The sequence below is a fragment of the Caretta caretta genome, chromosome 14 (assembly GCF_965140235.1).
Source record: "Caretta caretta isolate rCarCar2 chromosome 14, rCarCar1.hap1, whole genome shotgun sequence".
NCBI classification, from domain to species: domain Eukaryota; kingdom Metazoa; phylum Chordata; order Testudines; family Cheloniidae; genus Caretta; species Caretta caretta.
Genome location: NC_134219.1, coordinates 42,069,216 through 42,087,231, shown reverse-complemented (window position 1 = coordinate 42,087,231; position 18,016 = coordinate 42,069,216).

Below are 18,016 nucleotides of genomic sequence, written 5' to 3'. Positions count from 1 at the left end.
CTGAGTTCATGCCTATGCTGATGAACAGAAACACTCTCCCTGAGCAGCATCCAAACACCCTTAACTCTGACCATGGGGTTCTCATGGACATTCACAGAACCTTTAATACTAAATTGAGAGCTCTCTGCCCTGAGGGCTGACACATCCCCCTCCTTTACCCCAGTTTCTCTGCTGCTGGGAATGGAGAAGGCCCAGCAGGGGAAGCTGGGAGCTGAAGCTTCTTCAGGCAAATGAGAAACAGAGTGGGGAACTGCAGTGACATCTCTGCTCAGTCTCAGGTGCCCAGCACAGAGGCAGCTCCCTGGGATCCAGGCCCGTCCCAGCCAGAACAGGGCTGCTGGGAAGAGTGAAAAATGGTCCCAGCCTCCCCCAGGGCTGAGCTCTGCCACAAATGCTCTGATTCTCTCTCCCCCACAGCGAATGTGACTCTGGATCCAGACACGGCTCATCCCAACCTTGTGCTGTCTGAGGATTTGAAAAGTGGGAAGTGGGAAGAAATGCAGCAGCATCTGCCCGACAACCCTGAGAGATTTCACACTGAGCCCTCTATGCTGGGCTGTGAGGGATTCATCTCGGGGAGACATTGCTGGGAGGTGGAGGTGGGGGATGAGGGATCCTGGGTTGTGGGGTTGGCCAGAGAGTCTGTGAGGAGGAAGGGAGAGATATGCCCCAAATAGGGGATCTGGGCTGTGGGGTATGCGCTGGATCAGTTCTGGGCTCTCACCTCCCCTGTGACCACTCTGCCCCTGAGTTGAGTCCCCAGCAGGATCCGGGTTTGTCTGGACTGTGACCGGGGGGAGGTGACATTTATTGATGCTGGTGACGAGGCCCCGATCTTCACTTTCCTGCCGGGCTCCGTCCCTGGGGCGAGAATCTGACCCTGTCTCTGGGTGGTGGGGGTAATTCCCGGCTCAGACTGTGTCCCTGAGACACGGGGGAAGAGGGGCAGGGCCATCCCTAGGGGGCTGTGGGGCCTGGGACAACTCCCCCTCAGCCCCAGCCCTGCCCCCACTCCACCCCTTCCCCTAAGTCTCCGCCCCACTTCTTCCTGCCCCTGCTCGGTCCCCTCCCCACTCCCATTCCACCCCTTCCCCTGCGCCCCTGCCTGCCCCTCGCCTCTTTCTGACTTCCACCCCCTCCCCTGGGGGCCCTGAGATCAGCCTCTCTGGCCTTAGACCATAGGCTCTATGACCTCCTCCTGTGGACTTTCTGTCATGCTTTCTCTATGACCCTGGAAGTTGCATCAGGCCTCAACTCTGTGCAGTCTCTGGACTATCAAACCATAGAGAGCATTGAGTGAGGGAGGCAGAGAGGTCAATTTCACTGCCCCCGGGGACTGTGCAGACTCTTTGCCACCGTCCTCTGTGATCCAAGGGGACTCTGAGGATCCTGGGTCAGCCACTGCCACTGAGGCATGAGGGGGAACAGCCCCATGGGAAAGCAAAAATGGGCTTCTCTAGCCCCAGTCCTCCTAGCGCCTATGACCTGAACCATTCCCATCTACCCAGCCTTCTAGCTCATCTCTGTGCCCCTGGAGGACCCCTGTCTACCCAAAGCCGGATACCTCATCTCTATGGCCCCTGGAAGCTCCTCCCTCTCCCTCCCTGCCACCCCAGGGATGGGAGGGGGAAGAACTTTAATTTCCACCTGTGATGTTTGAATTTTGAAGGCAGATGTGGGATTGTTTCCCCTTAAATTGGTTGTGTGAACCCAACACCAGTGAGGAGAGCCGTGTAGGTCACTATGATGCTAGCCTGGACCTTACAGTAGTATGTTACTATCCAGCCTGCACACTGGGCCTAGTGCTTTGTATCAACATGTATGTTCAGGGCCAGCCCTAGGGAAAATGATGCCCTGGGTGAACTTGTATTTTGGCGCCGTTGGCCCCCGTGGGCTCCCCGCACCGAGCCCCCTTCATGCCAATCCCTGTAACCCCCCCCCCTCCTCCCGGCACCCACCTGCAGAACCTGATCTGGATGCATGGTGCAGCTGGCATTGCTGCTCACACCCCCTCTCAAACACTGCTTCTCCACGCACCCCTAGGGGCTGTGGAAGTGTCTGTTGCCTCTCTGGTGTGGGGGTGTGGTTTTTTACTAGCGATAAGGGTTGTGAAGTGCATGGAAATATAAAGAACAAAAAGGAGAGGTGTATTTAACCACAAGGCTTCTAGCTCCTGCTTTGTAGCATCATTGCTACCGACTATTTCCTGGCAGAAGAATTTCTCACGGGTCCAAATGTAGGGGCAGGCGATCCAGGTGACTGCCTGGGATGCCGGACTTGGGTGGCGCTGAGCTCGGGGTACTGTTTGTGACAAAAGTTTAACAAATGGCGGGGGGCACCAAAGACGCAGTTTTACTTTATGTTAATAAAGTTTTGCTTCTGAATTTATGTTCACGTTATCAGTAGAAAATATGGTCCAGGTCTACACAGGTAGTTGAGCGCCTAAACCCCAGATTTAGGCCTCTAAATTCCAGTTTTAGGTTGTCGTCATGCCTCATCTGGATGCCTGTCTCTCATGTAAGCTCCAGCATGATCCACACACCAGGGGAAGGTATGCACAACTCCCCTGCCTGTAACCCCTGTGAGGACAGATCTGGTATGCATGCTCTGAGCACCTCTCCTGGAAGAGGTGCCATTAAAATCAAGGAGGACCTGGTGGGGAAGATGCCCATATTATAGTTTTCAGCCCACTGATTAAAGCAGTCACCCAGGATGTCAGAGACCTGCATTCAATACCCCCTCTGCCTGGGGAGGAGAAAAGATTTGGACATGGGCCTCCCACACCTCTCAAGAGCATGCCCTACCTACGGGCTATTCTCAGGTGGGGCTCCCTCACTCTCTCCTGTTGAAGCTGTTCCATTGAGAATAAATACTTAAAGAGTCATCAAATTCGGGGGGAGTGAGAATGAGAATTGTTCTGTTGCCTAAAACATGCACCTGGAAAATCCCTGCTCACATGCTTTCCGATCTTCAGAAGATGGGGGAATTGAACCTAGCACTCCTACATCACAGCGGAGTGCACTAATCACTCGGTTACGAGGTAAGCAGCACCAGCTCCCCTTCTGGTCACTTTGTAAGGTGTGGGCAGGCACCTGCGCTGTTCTGAGGCCCTTGGAATTGCAAGCTCTTGCTTCAAGAGCATAGGTGAGGAGAGGTTCTTTGGTCCTGCTTGCAACAGGGGCTCTGCAGCACTCCACTGAGCAGACGCTGACCGTGTTTTCCAGACAGCCAGCTTAGAGCAAGGTGGGGTGAGTTGTGTGGCTGTGGTTTAGGGAGCAGCCTGGTTTTCTCTCTCTCTATGCCCTGGTCTACACTAGGACTTTAGGTCGAATTTAGCAGTGTTAAATCGATGTAAACCTGCACCCGTCCACACAATGAAGCCCTTTATTTCGACTTAAAGGGCTCTTAAAATCGATTTCCTTACTCCACCCCTGACAAGTGGATTAGCGCTTAAATCGACGTTGCCGGCTCGAATTTGGGGTACTGTGGACACAATTCGATGGTATTGGCCTCCGGGAGCTATTCCAGAGTGCTCCATTGTGACCGCTCTGGACAGCACTCTCAACTCAGATGCACTGGCCAGGTAGACAGGAAAAGAACCGCGAACTTTTGAATCTCATTTCCTGTTTGGCCAGCGTGGCAAGCTGCAGGTGACCATGCAGAGCTCATCAGCACAGGTGACCATGATGGAGTCCCAGAATCACAAAAGAGCTCCAGCATGGACCGAACGGGAGGTACGGGATCTGATTGCTGTTTGGGGAGAGGAATCCGTGCTATCAGAACTCCGTTCCAGATTTCGAAATGCCAAAACCTTTGTGAAAATCTCCCAGGGCATGAAGGACAGAGGCCATAACAGGGACCCGAAGCAGTGCCACGTGAAACTGAAGGAGCTGAGGCAAGCCTACCAGAAAACCAGAGAGGCGAACAGCCGCTCTGGGTCAGAGCCCCAAACATGCCACTTCTGTGATGAGCTGCAGGCCATTTTAGGGGGTTCAGCCACCACTACCCCAGCCGTGTTGTTTGACTCCTTCAATGGAGATGGAGGCAATACGGAAGCAGGTTTTGGGGACGAAGAAGATGATGATGAGGAGGAGGTTGTAGATAGCTCACAGCAAGCAAGCGGAGAAACCGGTTTTCCCGACAGCCAGGAACTGTTTCTCACCCTAGACCTGGAGCCAGTACCCCCCGAACCCACCCAAGGCTGCCTCCTGGACCCAGCAGGCGGAGAAGGGACCTCTGGTGAGTGTACCTTTTAAAATACTATACATGGTTTAAAAGCAAGCATGTGAAAGGATTACTTTGCCCTGGCATTTGCGGTTCTCCTAGATGTAGTCCTAAAGCCTTTGCAAAAGGTTTCTGGGGAGGGCAGCCTTATTGCGTCCTTCATGGTAGGACACTTTACCACTCCAGGCCAGTAACACGTACTCGGGAATCATTATAGAACAAAGCATTGCAGTGTATGTTTGCTGGCATTCAAACAACATCCGTTCTTTATCTCTCTGTGTTATCCTCAGGAGAGTGAGATATAATTCATGGTCACCTGGTTGAAATAGAGTGCTTTTCTTCAGGGGACACTCAGAGGAGCCCATTCCTGCTGGGCTGTTTGCCTGTGGCTAAACAGAAATGTTCCCCGCTGTTAGCCACAGGGAGGGGGGAAGGTTGAGGGGGTAGTCACGCGGTGGGAGGAGGCAAAATGCGACCTTGTAACGAAAGCACATGTGCTATGTATGTAATGTTAACAGCAAGGTTTACCCTGAAAGAGTGTAGCCACTGTTTTATAAAATGTGTCTTTTTAAATACCGCTGTCCCTTTTTTTTTCTCCACCAGCTGCATGTGTTTCAATGATCACAGGATCTTCTCCTTCCCAGAGGCTAGTGAAGCTTAGAAAGAAAAAAAAACGCACTCGCGATGAAATGTTCTCCGAGCTCATGCTGTCCTCCCACACTGACAGAGCACAGACGAATGCGTGGAGGCAAATAATGTCAGAGTGCAGGAAAGCACAAAATGACCGGGAGGAGAGGTGGCGGGCTGAAGAGAGTAAGTGGCGGGCTGAAGACAGGGCTGAAGCTCAAATGTGGCGGCAGCGTGATGAGAGGAGGCAGGATTCAATGCTGAGGCTGCTGCAGGACCAAACCAGTATGCTCCAGTGTATGGTTGAGCTGCAGCAAAGGCAGCTGGAGCACAGACTGCCACTGCTGCCCCTCTGTAACCAACTGCCCTCCTCCCCAAGTTCCATAGCCTCCACACCCAGATGCCCAAGAACGCGGTGGGGGGGCCTCCGGCCAACCAGCCACTCCACCACAGAGGATTGCCCAAAAAAAAGAAGGCTGTCATTCAATAAATTTTAAAGTTGTAAACTTTTAAAGTGCTGTGCTTAAAGTGCTGTGTGGCATTTTCCTTCCCTCCTCCACCACCCCTCCTGGGCTACCTTGGTAGTCATCCCCTTATTTGTGTGATGAATGAATAAAGAATGCATGAATGTGAAGCAACAGTGACTTTATTGCCTCTGCAAGCGGTGATTGAAGGGAGGAGGGGCGGGTGGTTAGCTTACAGGGAAGTAGAGTGAACCAAGGGGCGGGGGGTTTCATCAAGGAGAAACAAACAGAACTTTCACACCGTAGCCTGGCCAGTCATGAAACTGGTTTTCAAAGCTTCTCTGATGCGTACCGCGCCCTCCTGTGCTCTTCTAACCGCCCTGGTGTCTGGCTGCGCGTAACCAGCAGCCAGGCGATTTGCCTCAACCTCCCACCCCGCCATAAACGTCTCCCCCTTACTCTCACAGATATTGTGGAGCACACAGCAAGCAGTAATAACAGTGGGAATATTGGTTTCGCTGAGGTCTAAGCGAGTCAGTAAACTGCGCCAGCGCGCCTTTAAACGTCCAAATGCACATTCTACCACCATTCTGCACTTGCTCAGCCTGTAGTTGAACAGCTCCTGACTACTGTCCAGGCTGCCTGTGTACGGCTTCATGAGCCATGGCATTAAGGGGTAGGCTGGGTCCCCAAGGATACATATAGGCATTTCAACATCCCCAACAGTTATTTTCTGGTCTGGGAATAAAGTCCCTTCCTGCAGCTTTTGAAACAGACCAGAGTTCCTGAAGATGCAAGCATCATGCACCTTTCCCGGCCATCCCACGTTAATGTTGGTGAAACGTCCTTTGTGATCCACCAGAGCTTGCAGCACTATCGAAAAGTACCCCTTGCGGTTTATGTACTCGGCGGCTTGGTGCTCCGGTGCCAAGATAGGGATATGGGTTCCGTCTATAGCCCCACCACAGTTAGGGAATCCCATTGCAGCAAAGCCATCCACTATGACCTGCACATTTCCCAGGGTCACTACCCTTGATATCAGCAGATCTTTGATTGCGTGGGCTACTTGCATCACAGCAGCCCCCACAGTAGATTTGCCCACTCCAAATTGATTCCCAACTGACCGGTAGCTGTCTGGCGTTGCAAGCTTCCACAGGGCTATCGCCACTCGCTTCTCAACTGTGAGGGCTGCTCTCATCTTGGTATTCATGCGCCTCAGGGCAGGGGAAAGCAAGTCACAAAGTTCCATGAAAGTGCCCTTACGCATGCGAAAGTTTCGCAGCCACTGGGAATCGTCCCAGACCCGCAACACTATGCGGTCCCACCAGTCTGTGCTTGTTTCCCAAGCCCAGAATCGGCGTTCCACAGCATGAACCTGCCCCATTAGCACCATGATGCATGCATTGGCAGGGCCCATGCTTTCAGAGAAATCTGTGTCCATGTCCTGATCACTCACGGGACCGCGCTGACGTCGCCTCCTCGCCCGGTATCGCTTTGCCAGGTTCTGGTGCTGCATATACTGCTGGATAATGCGTGTGGTGTTTAATGTGCTCCTAATTGCCAAAGTGAGCTGAGCGGCCTCCATGCTTGCCTTGGTATGGCGTCCGCACAGAAAAAAGGCGCGGAACGATTGTCTGCCGTTGCTCTGACGGAGGGAGGGGCGACTGACGACACGGCTTACAGGGTTGGCTTCAGGGAGCTAAAATCAACAAAGGGGGTGCCTGTACATCAAGGAGTATTTCAGGCAGGACTTCACGGAGGGTTCCAATAAGAAATGGTGCACCTAAGTTATCTTTCTTATTGGAACAAGGAGGTTAGCCTGGCCTCTGATTGATACATGGCTAGATTTACCTCGCTGCACCTTCTCTGTGAGTGACTGCAGTGTGACCTAGAGGAATGAGTCCCCTAGACAGGGGAGGAGGCAAATGAGTACAAAACAAATCTGGTCTATTTCTTGTTTTGACCCACTCCATCTATCTTTTACATCTTTGGCTGGCAGCAGACGGTGCAGAAGGACTGCATGCCATCCACATCTCATGGCTGCTCGGCAGAAGATGGTATAGTACGACTGCTAGCAGTCCGTATCGCCTGCCCGCTCACCATAAGACGGTTCAATAGGACTGACTGCAGGACTAAAGAGAATGACCTGCTCAAGTCACTCCAAATTTAGTCCCTGCGCCCATGTCTGCCCAGGCGCTCCCAGCCGACGTGGCCAGGAGCACCTCGGACATGAGGATGACGGCTACCAGTCGTACTGTACCGTCTGCTGCCACAAGGCAAGGGGTTGCTGCTACTGTGTAGCAATGCCGTACCGCGTCTGCCAGCACCCAGGAGACATAGGGTGACGGTTACCTGAGCGGGCTCCATGCTTGCAGTGGTATGGCGTCTGCACAGGTAACTCAGGAAAAAAGGCGCGAAATGATTGTCTGCCCTTGCTTTCACGGAGGGAGGGAGGGAACGGGGGCCTGACGATATGTACCCAGAACCACCCGTGACAATGTTTTAGCCCCATCAGGCATTGGGATCTCAACCCAGAATTCCAATGGGCAGCGGAGACTGCGGGAACTGTGGGATAGCTACCCACAGTGCAACGCTCCGGAAGTCGACTCTAGCCTCGGTACTGTGGAAGCGCTCCGCCGAGTTAATGCACTTAATGCACTTAGAGCATTTTCTGTGGGGACACACACACTCGAATATATAAAACCGATTTCTAAAAAACCGACTTCTATAAATTCGACCGTATTCCGTAGTGTAGACATACCCTATTTTGATTTCTTGTGTGTTCTGAATTCTAAGACATAACTTCTCTATCTGTCTGCTGTGAACACAACAGCGCCAAACTCCTTTCCGTAAGATCATCTTAGGTACTTAAGCACACCCAGGAATCTGAGTTTAACCTGATGGGTTTTTTTAATTCTGTGTTCTCTGTAATGCTTCTCAGTTAACAATCAGTGTGCTGGCTTAGAAGGAGCCGTGCAATAACGTATAACTGCCGGCGATACACAGAGAACAAGGTGCAAGCCCTCCTCCAGCATCACACCTTGGTGTCTGTCTTCTGCTTGGCAACTTTCCATTCCTCCAGCGCCAGCCCCCAGCCCCCGCAGAGGGCAGGTGGAAAACAGGTTTCCCTTAGGACAGGGGCAGGGAAACTTTTTGGCCTGGGCTTCTCAGTTAACAATCAGTTAACTTTTGTTAACTTAACAATTGATGTGATTGCCTTTTATGAAACATACACATAATAATATATGTTGAATTCTTTCTATTTGCCTTCTGGTTTCTCAGACCTTTAGGCTGCACTCAGATCATATTTTCAAGTTTTTCTCTGCAATCAAGAAAGCTAGAAACTTCCTTTGTTTAGGAAAGGAAAGCCAAGAGTCTCTCCTCATCACATGCTTCTAGGAGCTGGGGCTTTAACAAACACAACAAATACAATGAACCTCATTAGAAAATCTTGAGTGCCGGTAACACCGCAGCTTCTTTACACTGAGCCAGAGCTGCCTTAGTGTACATGAGAATCAGGCCTTTGAAACATTGATCTCAGCTTAACCTAGGTTTTCTCCTGTGAATTTCATATCACTAGACTTCGAAGGATTAGACTTTATTGGTTGATGTCTGTAAATGTTGATTTCACTCTACACACAAAAACCAGGAAAAACTGCTCCCACTGCTAATAACTGAAATTTACCAATAGGCACAGTAAGAACAATGCTTCCTGAGAAGTTATTAGACATTGATTTAAGAATATTTACTTTGCATATTTGGATATGTGATGTTGACATTCTCTATTTTAATGGTTGTGAAGCTTTAACTTTTGGAATCTGTCTCTACTGTCATTACATAGTTATTGTCTGACCCAAATATTGTCTGATCCCGCCCTAAATCTCCCACCACTGTGAACATTTAAATGGAGGACAATTGGAATGAAATGCTAAAAACCCAGATTTTTGTGCAACTGTGAATGTTTAAATCAATAAATATAAAATTGCTTAAAAATATATATTAAAAAAAAAAAAGAATTCTACCAAGCCTGACTATCCCGCCTTAGACACACAAATCCTGCTCCTGCAGGCTCATAGAATCGTAGAAGATCAGGGTTGGAAGGGACCTCAGGAGGTCATCTCGTCCAACCCCCTGCTCAAAGCAGGACCAATCCCCAACTAAGTCATCCCAGCCAGGGCTTTGTCAAGCCTGACCTTAAAAACCTCTAAGGAAGGAGATTCCGCCACCTCCCTAGGTAATCCCTTCCAGAGCTCATCCTCACAGGGGGATGCCTCTCATTGCAAGACCAGAGCCCTAGTGGTACATTTTTCACTAAATGGTCCAGAGGGAGCCATGGCCACAGAGAACCCCCTGGAAAGTCTCCAGGAGGAAGCTACATGTCCCGTCTGTCTGCAGTAGTTCACAGAAGCTGTCACTCTGGTGTGTCGGCACATCAGCCAGTGCTGGGAGGGATCCGATACAGCCGTCTCCTGCCCTCAGGAACTGAGCAACACAGAAACATCAGGCTGAACAGGCAGCTGGCAAACATGGTAGAAATCACCAAGCGGCTGAGTTTACAGGCAGCAAAAGGAGCAGGAGAGGACGGGGTGTGTGGGGAACACCAGGAGGCTCCAAAACTTCTGTGAAGAGGATAAACTTCGATCTGTGTAGTTTGCCATCTGTCCCGGGCTCTCCAAGCTCACACGGTGGTTCCCAGAGGAGGCTGCACAGGAGTACAAGGGAGGGAACTGCTGTCAAGTTTAATGGGTAATAACTTTGGATTTTAATTTCAGGCTAATTTCACTGAAAGTTACCTGGCACAGGCATGAGGTATCATTCAGCTCTGTAAACCGTTCATGGTATGGGAGATGCTGTAACAAAATACAGAGGAACAGAGGAAGGTCTTTAACGATACCTGATGTGGGAAAATGTCCTCTGAGATTCTGATGGGGATTCCTGAAAACCTTCATCATATAAAGAATTCTACCAATCCCAAAGGATCAGACATGTTACCCACCAAGTTAATGAATACTTCAGTTCTTACCCAAGTCCACGCTTACAGCCAATTCTTGTTAACTAAAGTACGATTTATTAAAAGAAGAAAAGGCAGTATTGGCTAAAAGATCATTAGACATACAAATGCGAATAGAGTCCATAGGTCAGTTTCACCATAGAGATGACACGTTATAATTGAAAAGAGTCCTTTTCAGAATCATTTCATCACGTTCTAGTCCAATGTCCAAATGTTCAATATCAGGGCGGTCCAGAGAGGACTGGAGATCTCAGTCTTACGACTCGAACTCCCCCTGAAGAAAGCTTAAGAAGATCTGAGATAAAAGGATCAGGTCCCAAGAGTTTATATAGAAGTTTTTGCAGCCTCTCGACAGCAGGCAGTCCTTGGGTGAACAATAGGTTTTGGAAGTAACCTCCTATTTCCCAAACATCACAGGTAATAAAACTACATGGATTAATATAAGGTAATTATCTATAAAGCAGTTCATAGACAGTTTACCACAAACTTTAAAAAGAGATATATATACAATGACATTATTACACCCAAGTTTCATTTAAATGTTAATATTTCCTTTTGACTTCTGAATTAACAAAATACAGTCGTCGACAGAAACCCTTTGGTTATACTGTTAATCTATATCTCGTTACAGATTAACATAGACTACTACAATTACTATGTTCTAGGGCTGTCAAGTGATTAAAAAAATTAATCGTGATTAACCGTGCTCTTAAACAATAATAAAATACCATTTATTTAAATATTTTGGATGTTTTATACATTTTCAAATATATTGATTTCAACTGCAACACAGAATACACTCCATGCATCTGATGATGGGTTATAGCTCACAAAAGTTTATGCCCAAAGAAATGTGTTAGTCTCTAAGGTGCCACAAGGACTCCTTGTTGTTTTTACAGAATACGAAGTGTACGGTGATCACTTTATATTTTTTATTACAAATACTTGCACTGTAAAAAACAAAAGAAATAGTATTTTTCAATCCACCAACTGCAACTACTGTATGCAATCTCTTTATCATGAAAGTTGAACTTACAAATGTAGAATTATGTACAAAAAATAACTGCATTCAAATGTAAAACTTTGGAGCCTACAACTCCACTCAATCCTACTGCTTGTTCGGCCAGTCACTCAGAAGAACAAGTTTGGTTACAATGTGCAGGAGATCACGCTGCCCGCTTCTTGTTTACAAGGTCACCTGAAAGTGAAAATAGGCGTTCACGTGACACTGTTGCAGCCGGCGTCACAAGATATTTACGTGCCAGATGCTCTAAAGGGTCCTAGGTCCCTTCCTGCTGGAACCACCATTCCAGAGGACATGCCTCCATGCTAATGACGGGTTCTAATCAATAACGATCCGAAGCAGACCAGACCGACACGTGCTCATTTTCTTCAACTGAGTCAGATGCCACCACCAGAAAGTTGATTTTCTATTTTGGTGGTTCGGGTTCTGCAGTTTCCCAATCAGCGTGTTCCTCTTTTAAGACTTCTGGAAGCATGCTCCACACCTCGTCCCTCTCAGATTTTGGAAGACACTTCAGATTCTTAAACCTTGGGCCGAGTGCTGTAGCTATCTTTCGAAATCTCAGATAGTTACTTTCTTTGCGTTTTGTCAAATCTGCAGTGAAAGTGTCCCCCCATGTGCTAGGTCATTCTCCGTGACTTCGATATGATGACATATTTGGCAGAACGTGTGTAAAACAGGACAGGGGACATACAAGTCTCCTTCAAGGAGTTCAGTCACAAATTTAATTAATTCATTATTTTTTTTAAATGAGCATCCTCCACTGAAATGGTGGCCGAAGGGACATAGGCATGTTTAGCATATCTTGCACTTAAATACCTGTGCTGCCAGCTACAAACATGCCATGGGAACGCCTTCTCACACTTTCCGGTGACATCATAAATTAGAAGCAGGCAGCATTCGCTCCCGTAAATGTAAACAAACTTGTTTGTCTTAGCGAGTGGCAGAAAAAGAAGTAGCACTGAGTGGACTTCTAGGCTTTAAACTATTTAAACTTTAAAAATAATTGCTTTATTTTTCAGTTCACTTATATAATTAAAATCATCTATGTTTCTAAGTTACACTTTCCTGATAAAGAGATTGCACGACAGCACTTGTATGAGGGGAACTGAAAAATGCTATTTTTGTTTTGCATGTTTGCAGTACAAATATTTGAAATCAAAAATAATATAAAGTGAGCACTGTACACTTTCTATTCTTTGTTGTGAGAGAAATCAATAGATATGAAAACATAGAAAAACATCCAAAAACATTTAACAAATTTCAACTGGTATTCTATTGTTTAACAATGTGATTCACTGAGATTAATTTTTCTAACCACAATGGATTTTTTTGAATTAATCACACGAGTTAACAGCAATTAATCAACAGCCCTACTATCTTCTTCCAGTCAGATCTGATGGGGTCTCTCTCCTGTGTGGATCCTCTGAGTGTTATAAGATTTGATCTTTGTGTGAAACTTTTCACATGATCCAAACATTTATGGGGTCTCTCTCCTGTGTGGATTGCCTAATTTGAAACAAGTTCTGACTTCCATTTCAAAGGTCTTTCACAGGCTAAGCAGTTATGGGGTTACTCCTGTGTGTGGATTCTCTGATGTAAAACAAGGGATAACATCTATTTGAAACATTTTTCCAAAGTCAAAGCACTTACGGGGGTCTCTCTCGTGCGTGGACTGCCTGTTGTTTAGAAGGGCTGATCTGTTTCTGAAACCTTTCCCAGAGTCTTATGGTATTATGGTCTCCATCTTGTATGGATTGCTTGATGTTTAACAAGGTGGGACCTCTGTATGAAACTTTTCCCACAGTCTAAGCACTGATGGGGTATCTGTTGTGTCGATTTTCTGATGTTTAGTTAGGCCAAATCTCCGTACCAATTTTTTCCCAGAGTCTAAGCACTTGTGGGGTCTCTCTCCTGTGTGGATTAGCTGATGTTTAAGATGGGTTGACCTTTCTGTGAAACTTTTTCCACAATCTAAGCACTTATGAGGTCTCTCTCCTGAGTGGGTTGCCTGATGATTAAGTAGGTTTGACCTCTGTATGAAACTTTTCCCACAGTCTAAGCACTTATAGGGTCTCTCTCCTGTGTGTATTCTCTGATGTGTCACCAGGGCTGATCTCCATGTGAAACTTTTCCCACAGTCCAAGCACTTATGGGGTCTCTCTCCTGTGTGGATTACCTGATGTTTAAGAAGGGTTGGCCTTTCTGTGAAACTTTTTCCATAGTCTAAGCACTTATGGGGTTTCTCTCCGGTGTGGACTGCTTGATGTTTAACAAGGTCTGACCTCTGTATGAAACTTTTCCCACATTCTAAGCACTTATGGGGTCTCTCTCCTGTGTGGATTTTCTGATGTTTAATTAGGCCTGACCTCCATATGAATTTTTTCCCACAGTCTAAGCACTTGTGGGGTCTCTCTCCTGTGTGGATTACCTGATGTTTAAGAAGGGTTGATCTTTCTGTGAAACTTTTTCCACAGTTTAAGCACTTATGAGGTCTCTCTCCAGTGTGGATTGCCTGATGATTAAGTAGATTTGACCTCTGTATAAAACTTTTCCCACAGTCTAAGCACTTATGGGGTCTCTCTCCCGTGTGTATTCTCTGATGTGTAACCAGGGCTGATCGCCATGTGAAACTTTTCCCACAGTCCAAGCACTTATGGGGTCTCTCTCCTGTGTGGATTACCTGATGTTTAAGAAGGGTTGGCCTTTCTGTGAAACTTTTTCCACACTCTAAGCACTTATGGGGTCTCTCTCCAGTGTGGACTGCTTGATGTTTAACAAGGTCTGACCTCTGTATGAAAGTTTTCCCACAGTCTAAACACTGATGGGGTCTCTCTCCTGTGTGGATTTTCTGATGTTTAATTAGGCCTGACCTTCGAACGAATTTTTTCCCACAGTCTAAGCACTTGTGGGGTCTCTCTCCTGTGTGGATTAGCTGATGTGTAATCAGTGCTGACTTCCAATTCAAAGAATTCCTGCTCTCAAGACACCCAGAGGGTTTCTCTCCCATGTGGCTTCTCCCATGGTTATTAAGATCTGAGCGCTTATTGAAGTTTTCCCCACAGTCGAAGCATTGAAGTGTTTTCTCTCCAGTATTTATTGCCTGAAGCATAAGAAGCGCCGGTCTCAGAATGAATCCTTTCCCATAACCGAGGCATTCATAGCGTTTGTCTTCCTTGGGGGTTGTCTGCCGGGCTGTGGGATCCCTGTGTCCTTCCCCACATATAATAGATCCATCCAGTTGCTCCCTTGAGTGGTTTCCCAGCAGCCTCTTTGACCTCTGCCAATTTCCCCAGGCTTCTCCCTGTGCCAAGCACTGGGAAAAATTCCCTTCAGCTCTTCCCACAAAAATCCCCTATGGTTCCCCGTGCCCAGGAATTTCCTGATGTTGATTCCCCTCCTTCTTCTCACTCACTCTCTCATCACCTGCTGGGAGAGAGACAATGCAGACAGGAGTCATTGTGCTGAGGAGAAATTAAGAGGAATAGAACTGAGGGAAAACGTACCTGTGGTGTGAGAAACTGCTCTCTGTAGAAATTAGCTACATCAGATGGCCTCTTTTAGCAAAGTAGGACCTGTCGCAGCTGCATATGTTTCTGGATGGTACAAGGCCCTGTATACACATTAACCCTCATGGGGCACATCACTATCACTCTCACAAGACAGGATACTAGATTAGGCGGACTATTGGTCTGACCCATGATGGCAGTCATTACAATATATTTTTTTCCATGGAGAAAGACATTATACGAGCTAATATACTGCCTTTATTCAATATTTGAGAATCAAGTTGTACACAGTGGCATGAGGAAAAACACTCAGGGCTAGACTGAGAGACAAAATAACAGTTGCAACAATGCAATCCCCATTGGTAGCTTGACTCCAAAAGTTTTGACACTAGGCCAGAAATTCAGTGAGCTCTAAACTGAGAAGAAAAAAAATTAAATTTAAAAATTCAGGGAATTCAGGGAATCCCAGCAACAGACAAGACAACTGCGAGGAGACTCTATGCAATCAGATACAGTGATAAGGGATTCTTTGTTTCTGAGGGGATATATGTAAAATGTTTCACTGAATTAAGTCTCAGGGATTATTTACACTGACAATTAGAGTGCTCTAACTTGCTGGCTCAGGAGGGTGAAAATCACCCCCCTGAGCGCAGCAAGTGTGAGCTCTTTAAAGCGCTCGTGTGGACAGGCTCGGCTCCCGGTGCTCGGAGCTAATCCCCTCGTCGAGGTGGATTACCAGGAGCACTGGCACCCGCGGCAGCGCTTTGAACTTTCTCGTGTAGACGTAGCCTCAGTGGGTTAGATCAGACCAAGAGGAGCGGCACTGACTAGGCATTGGGATGCCTGTGCCTTTAAGAACCCAGCCCTGGGAAGCCCATGCTCAGAGGTGCTGTCTGTGAGAGGGGAAATTAAAAAGCCCCTTTGCCCCCCACCATTTTTGCAAGCACTGGTGTCTCAGTCCCACTGGGGTAACTGTTACCCCCTGTGGCCCTGCCTGTGCCGGGTTTTGCCCTCTGACACCCTCTGCCAGCACCTCACCCCAAGCTTAACTCCTGCTCCACCTCCCCAGCCCTGATTTTGCCTTTTAGCCCCTCTCCTAATGCTGCCTCCAGCTGCTTGACCCCCCATCAGTCAATTTCCACCCCCTGCTCAGACCCTGGCCACCCCCCTGCTCCATTTTGCCCCCTTTGCCCCTTTTTAACCCCTGTAAATAGCAGTCAGCAGATTTTTACTGCTAATAAGGGCAGGGTGAAGGGCAGTGGCTTCAGTAGATGTACTGAGGACAGAAGGGAGGGACCGTCTTCCATCTAGTGTGGGGAATGGGTGACACATTTTTCTAAAATACTGAATGAACTTTAGGGGAAACCACTAAACATGCGCAGAGGTAAGTGGGGAAATGGCCCCGCTATTGTGGGGAACTTTCCTAACTTAAACATCTCCTGGGTGGAATCGAATAGCAGAAGGATCTGAGTCCTCGCTCCCACTCCCTTCACCCAGAGCCTGCCTCACCTTGAGGGCTCCTATCAAGGTTCCTTCCCCACTCTGAACTCTAGGGTACAGATGTGGGGACCTGCATGAAAAACCCCCTAAGCTTATTTTTACCAGCTGAGGTTAAAACTTCCCCAAAGTACAAACTATTTTACCTTTTGCCCTTGGACTTTATTGCTGCCACCACCAAGCATTTAACAAATATATAACCGGGAAAGAGCCCGCTTGGAAACGTCTTTCCCCCCAATCCTTCCAAGCCCTATGCTCCCTTTCCTGGGGAAGGCTTGATAAAAATCCTCACCAATTTGCATAGGTGACCACAGACCCAAACCCTTGGATCTTAAGAACAATGAAAAAGCAATCAGGTTCTTAAAAGAAGAATTTTAATTGAAGAAAAAAAGTAAAAGAATCACCTCTGTAAAATCAGGATGGTAAATACCTTACAGGGTAATCAGATTCAAAACATGAATCAGATTCAAAATCCCTCTAGGCAAAACCTTAAGTTACAAAAAGACGCAAAAACAGGAGTATACGTTCCATTCAGCACAACTTATTTTATCAGCCATTTAAACAAAACAGAAAAGGAGTACTTGTGGCACCTTAGAGACTAACCAATTTATTTGAGCATGAGCTTTCGTGAGCTACAGAATCTAAGGCATATCTAACTAGATTGCTTATTAACTCTTTACAGGAGATCTGACTTGCATTTCTGCTCTGGTCTCGGCAAAAGCAACACACAGACAGAGAGAAACTTTGTTTCTCCCCCCCTCCAGCTTTGAAAGTATCTTGTCTCCTCATTTTTGTGTGTGTATGGGGGTGGGGGGGATGTGAGAAAACCTGGATCTATGCAGGAAATAGCCCGACTTGATTATGTAAAGAGTTGTCACTTTGGATGGGCTAGCACCAGCAGGAGAGTGAATTTGTGTGGGGGGGTGGAGGGTGAGAAAACCTGGATTTGTGCTGGAAATGGCCCACCTGTTGATCACTTTACATAAGCTATTACCAGCAGGACAGTGGGGTGGGAGGAGGTATTGTTTCATATTCTCTGTGTGTATATAAAGTCTGCTGCAGTTTCCACGGTATACATCTGATGAAGTGAGCTGTAGCTCACGAAAGCTCATGCTCAAATAAATTGGTTAGTCTCTAAGGTGCCACAAGTACTCCTTTTCTTTTTGCGAATACAGACTAACACGGCTGTTCCTCTGAAACCTGTCTCCTCATTGGTCATTTTGGTCAGGTGCCAGCGAGGTTATCCTAGCTTCTTAACCCTTTACAGGTGAAAGGGTTTTTCCTCTGGCCAGGAGGGATTTTAAAGGTGTTTACCCTTCCCTTTATATTTATGACACTCCCTTTCCACTCTCCTGTGTGGCAAAGTCCTTATAACCCCGACCAGGCAGGGCCCAGGCTTCCTGAAGGGCTCAGCCCCCTGACCTGGTTATGACCACTCAGGACACAGGTTAGAGCAAACCCACTCTGGGTACTTTCTCCGCTCTGGATGCTTCCCTGATCTCTTCCCTGACCATTGTCTATGCCCCAGAACAAGTGCAATTTACTAACCAGCAAGTAATTTAAAACAATCAGGAAGCAATGAGAAAGGTGAAAGAAAAACACTTAGCCCCACTCTATGGGCTCCGGGGAAGCACAAACAGCATCTCTGGGATGCCCGGGC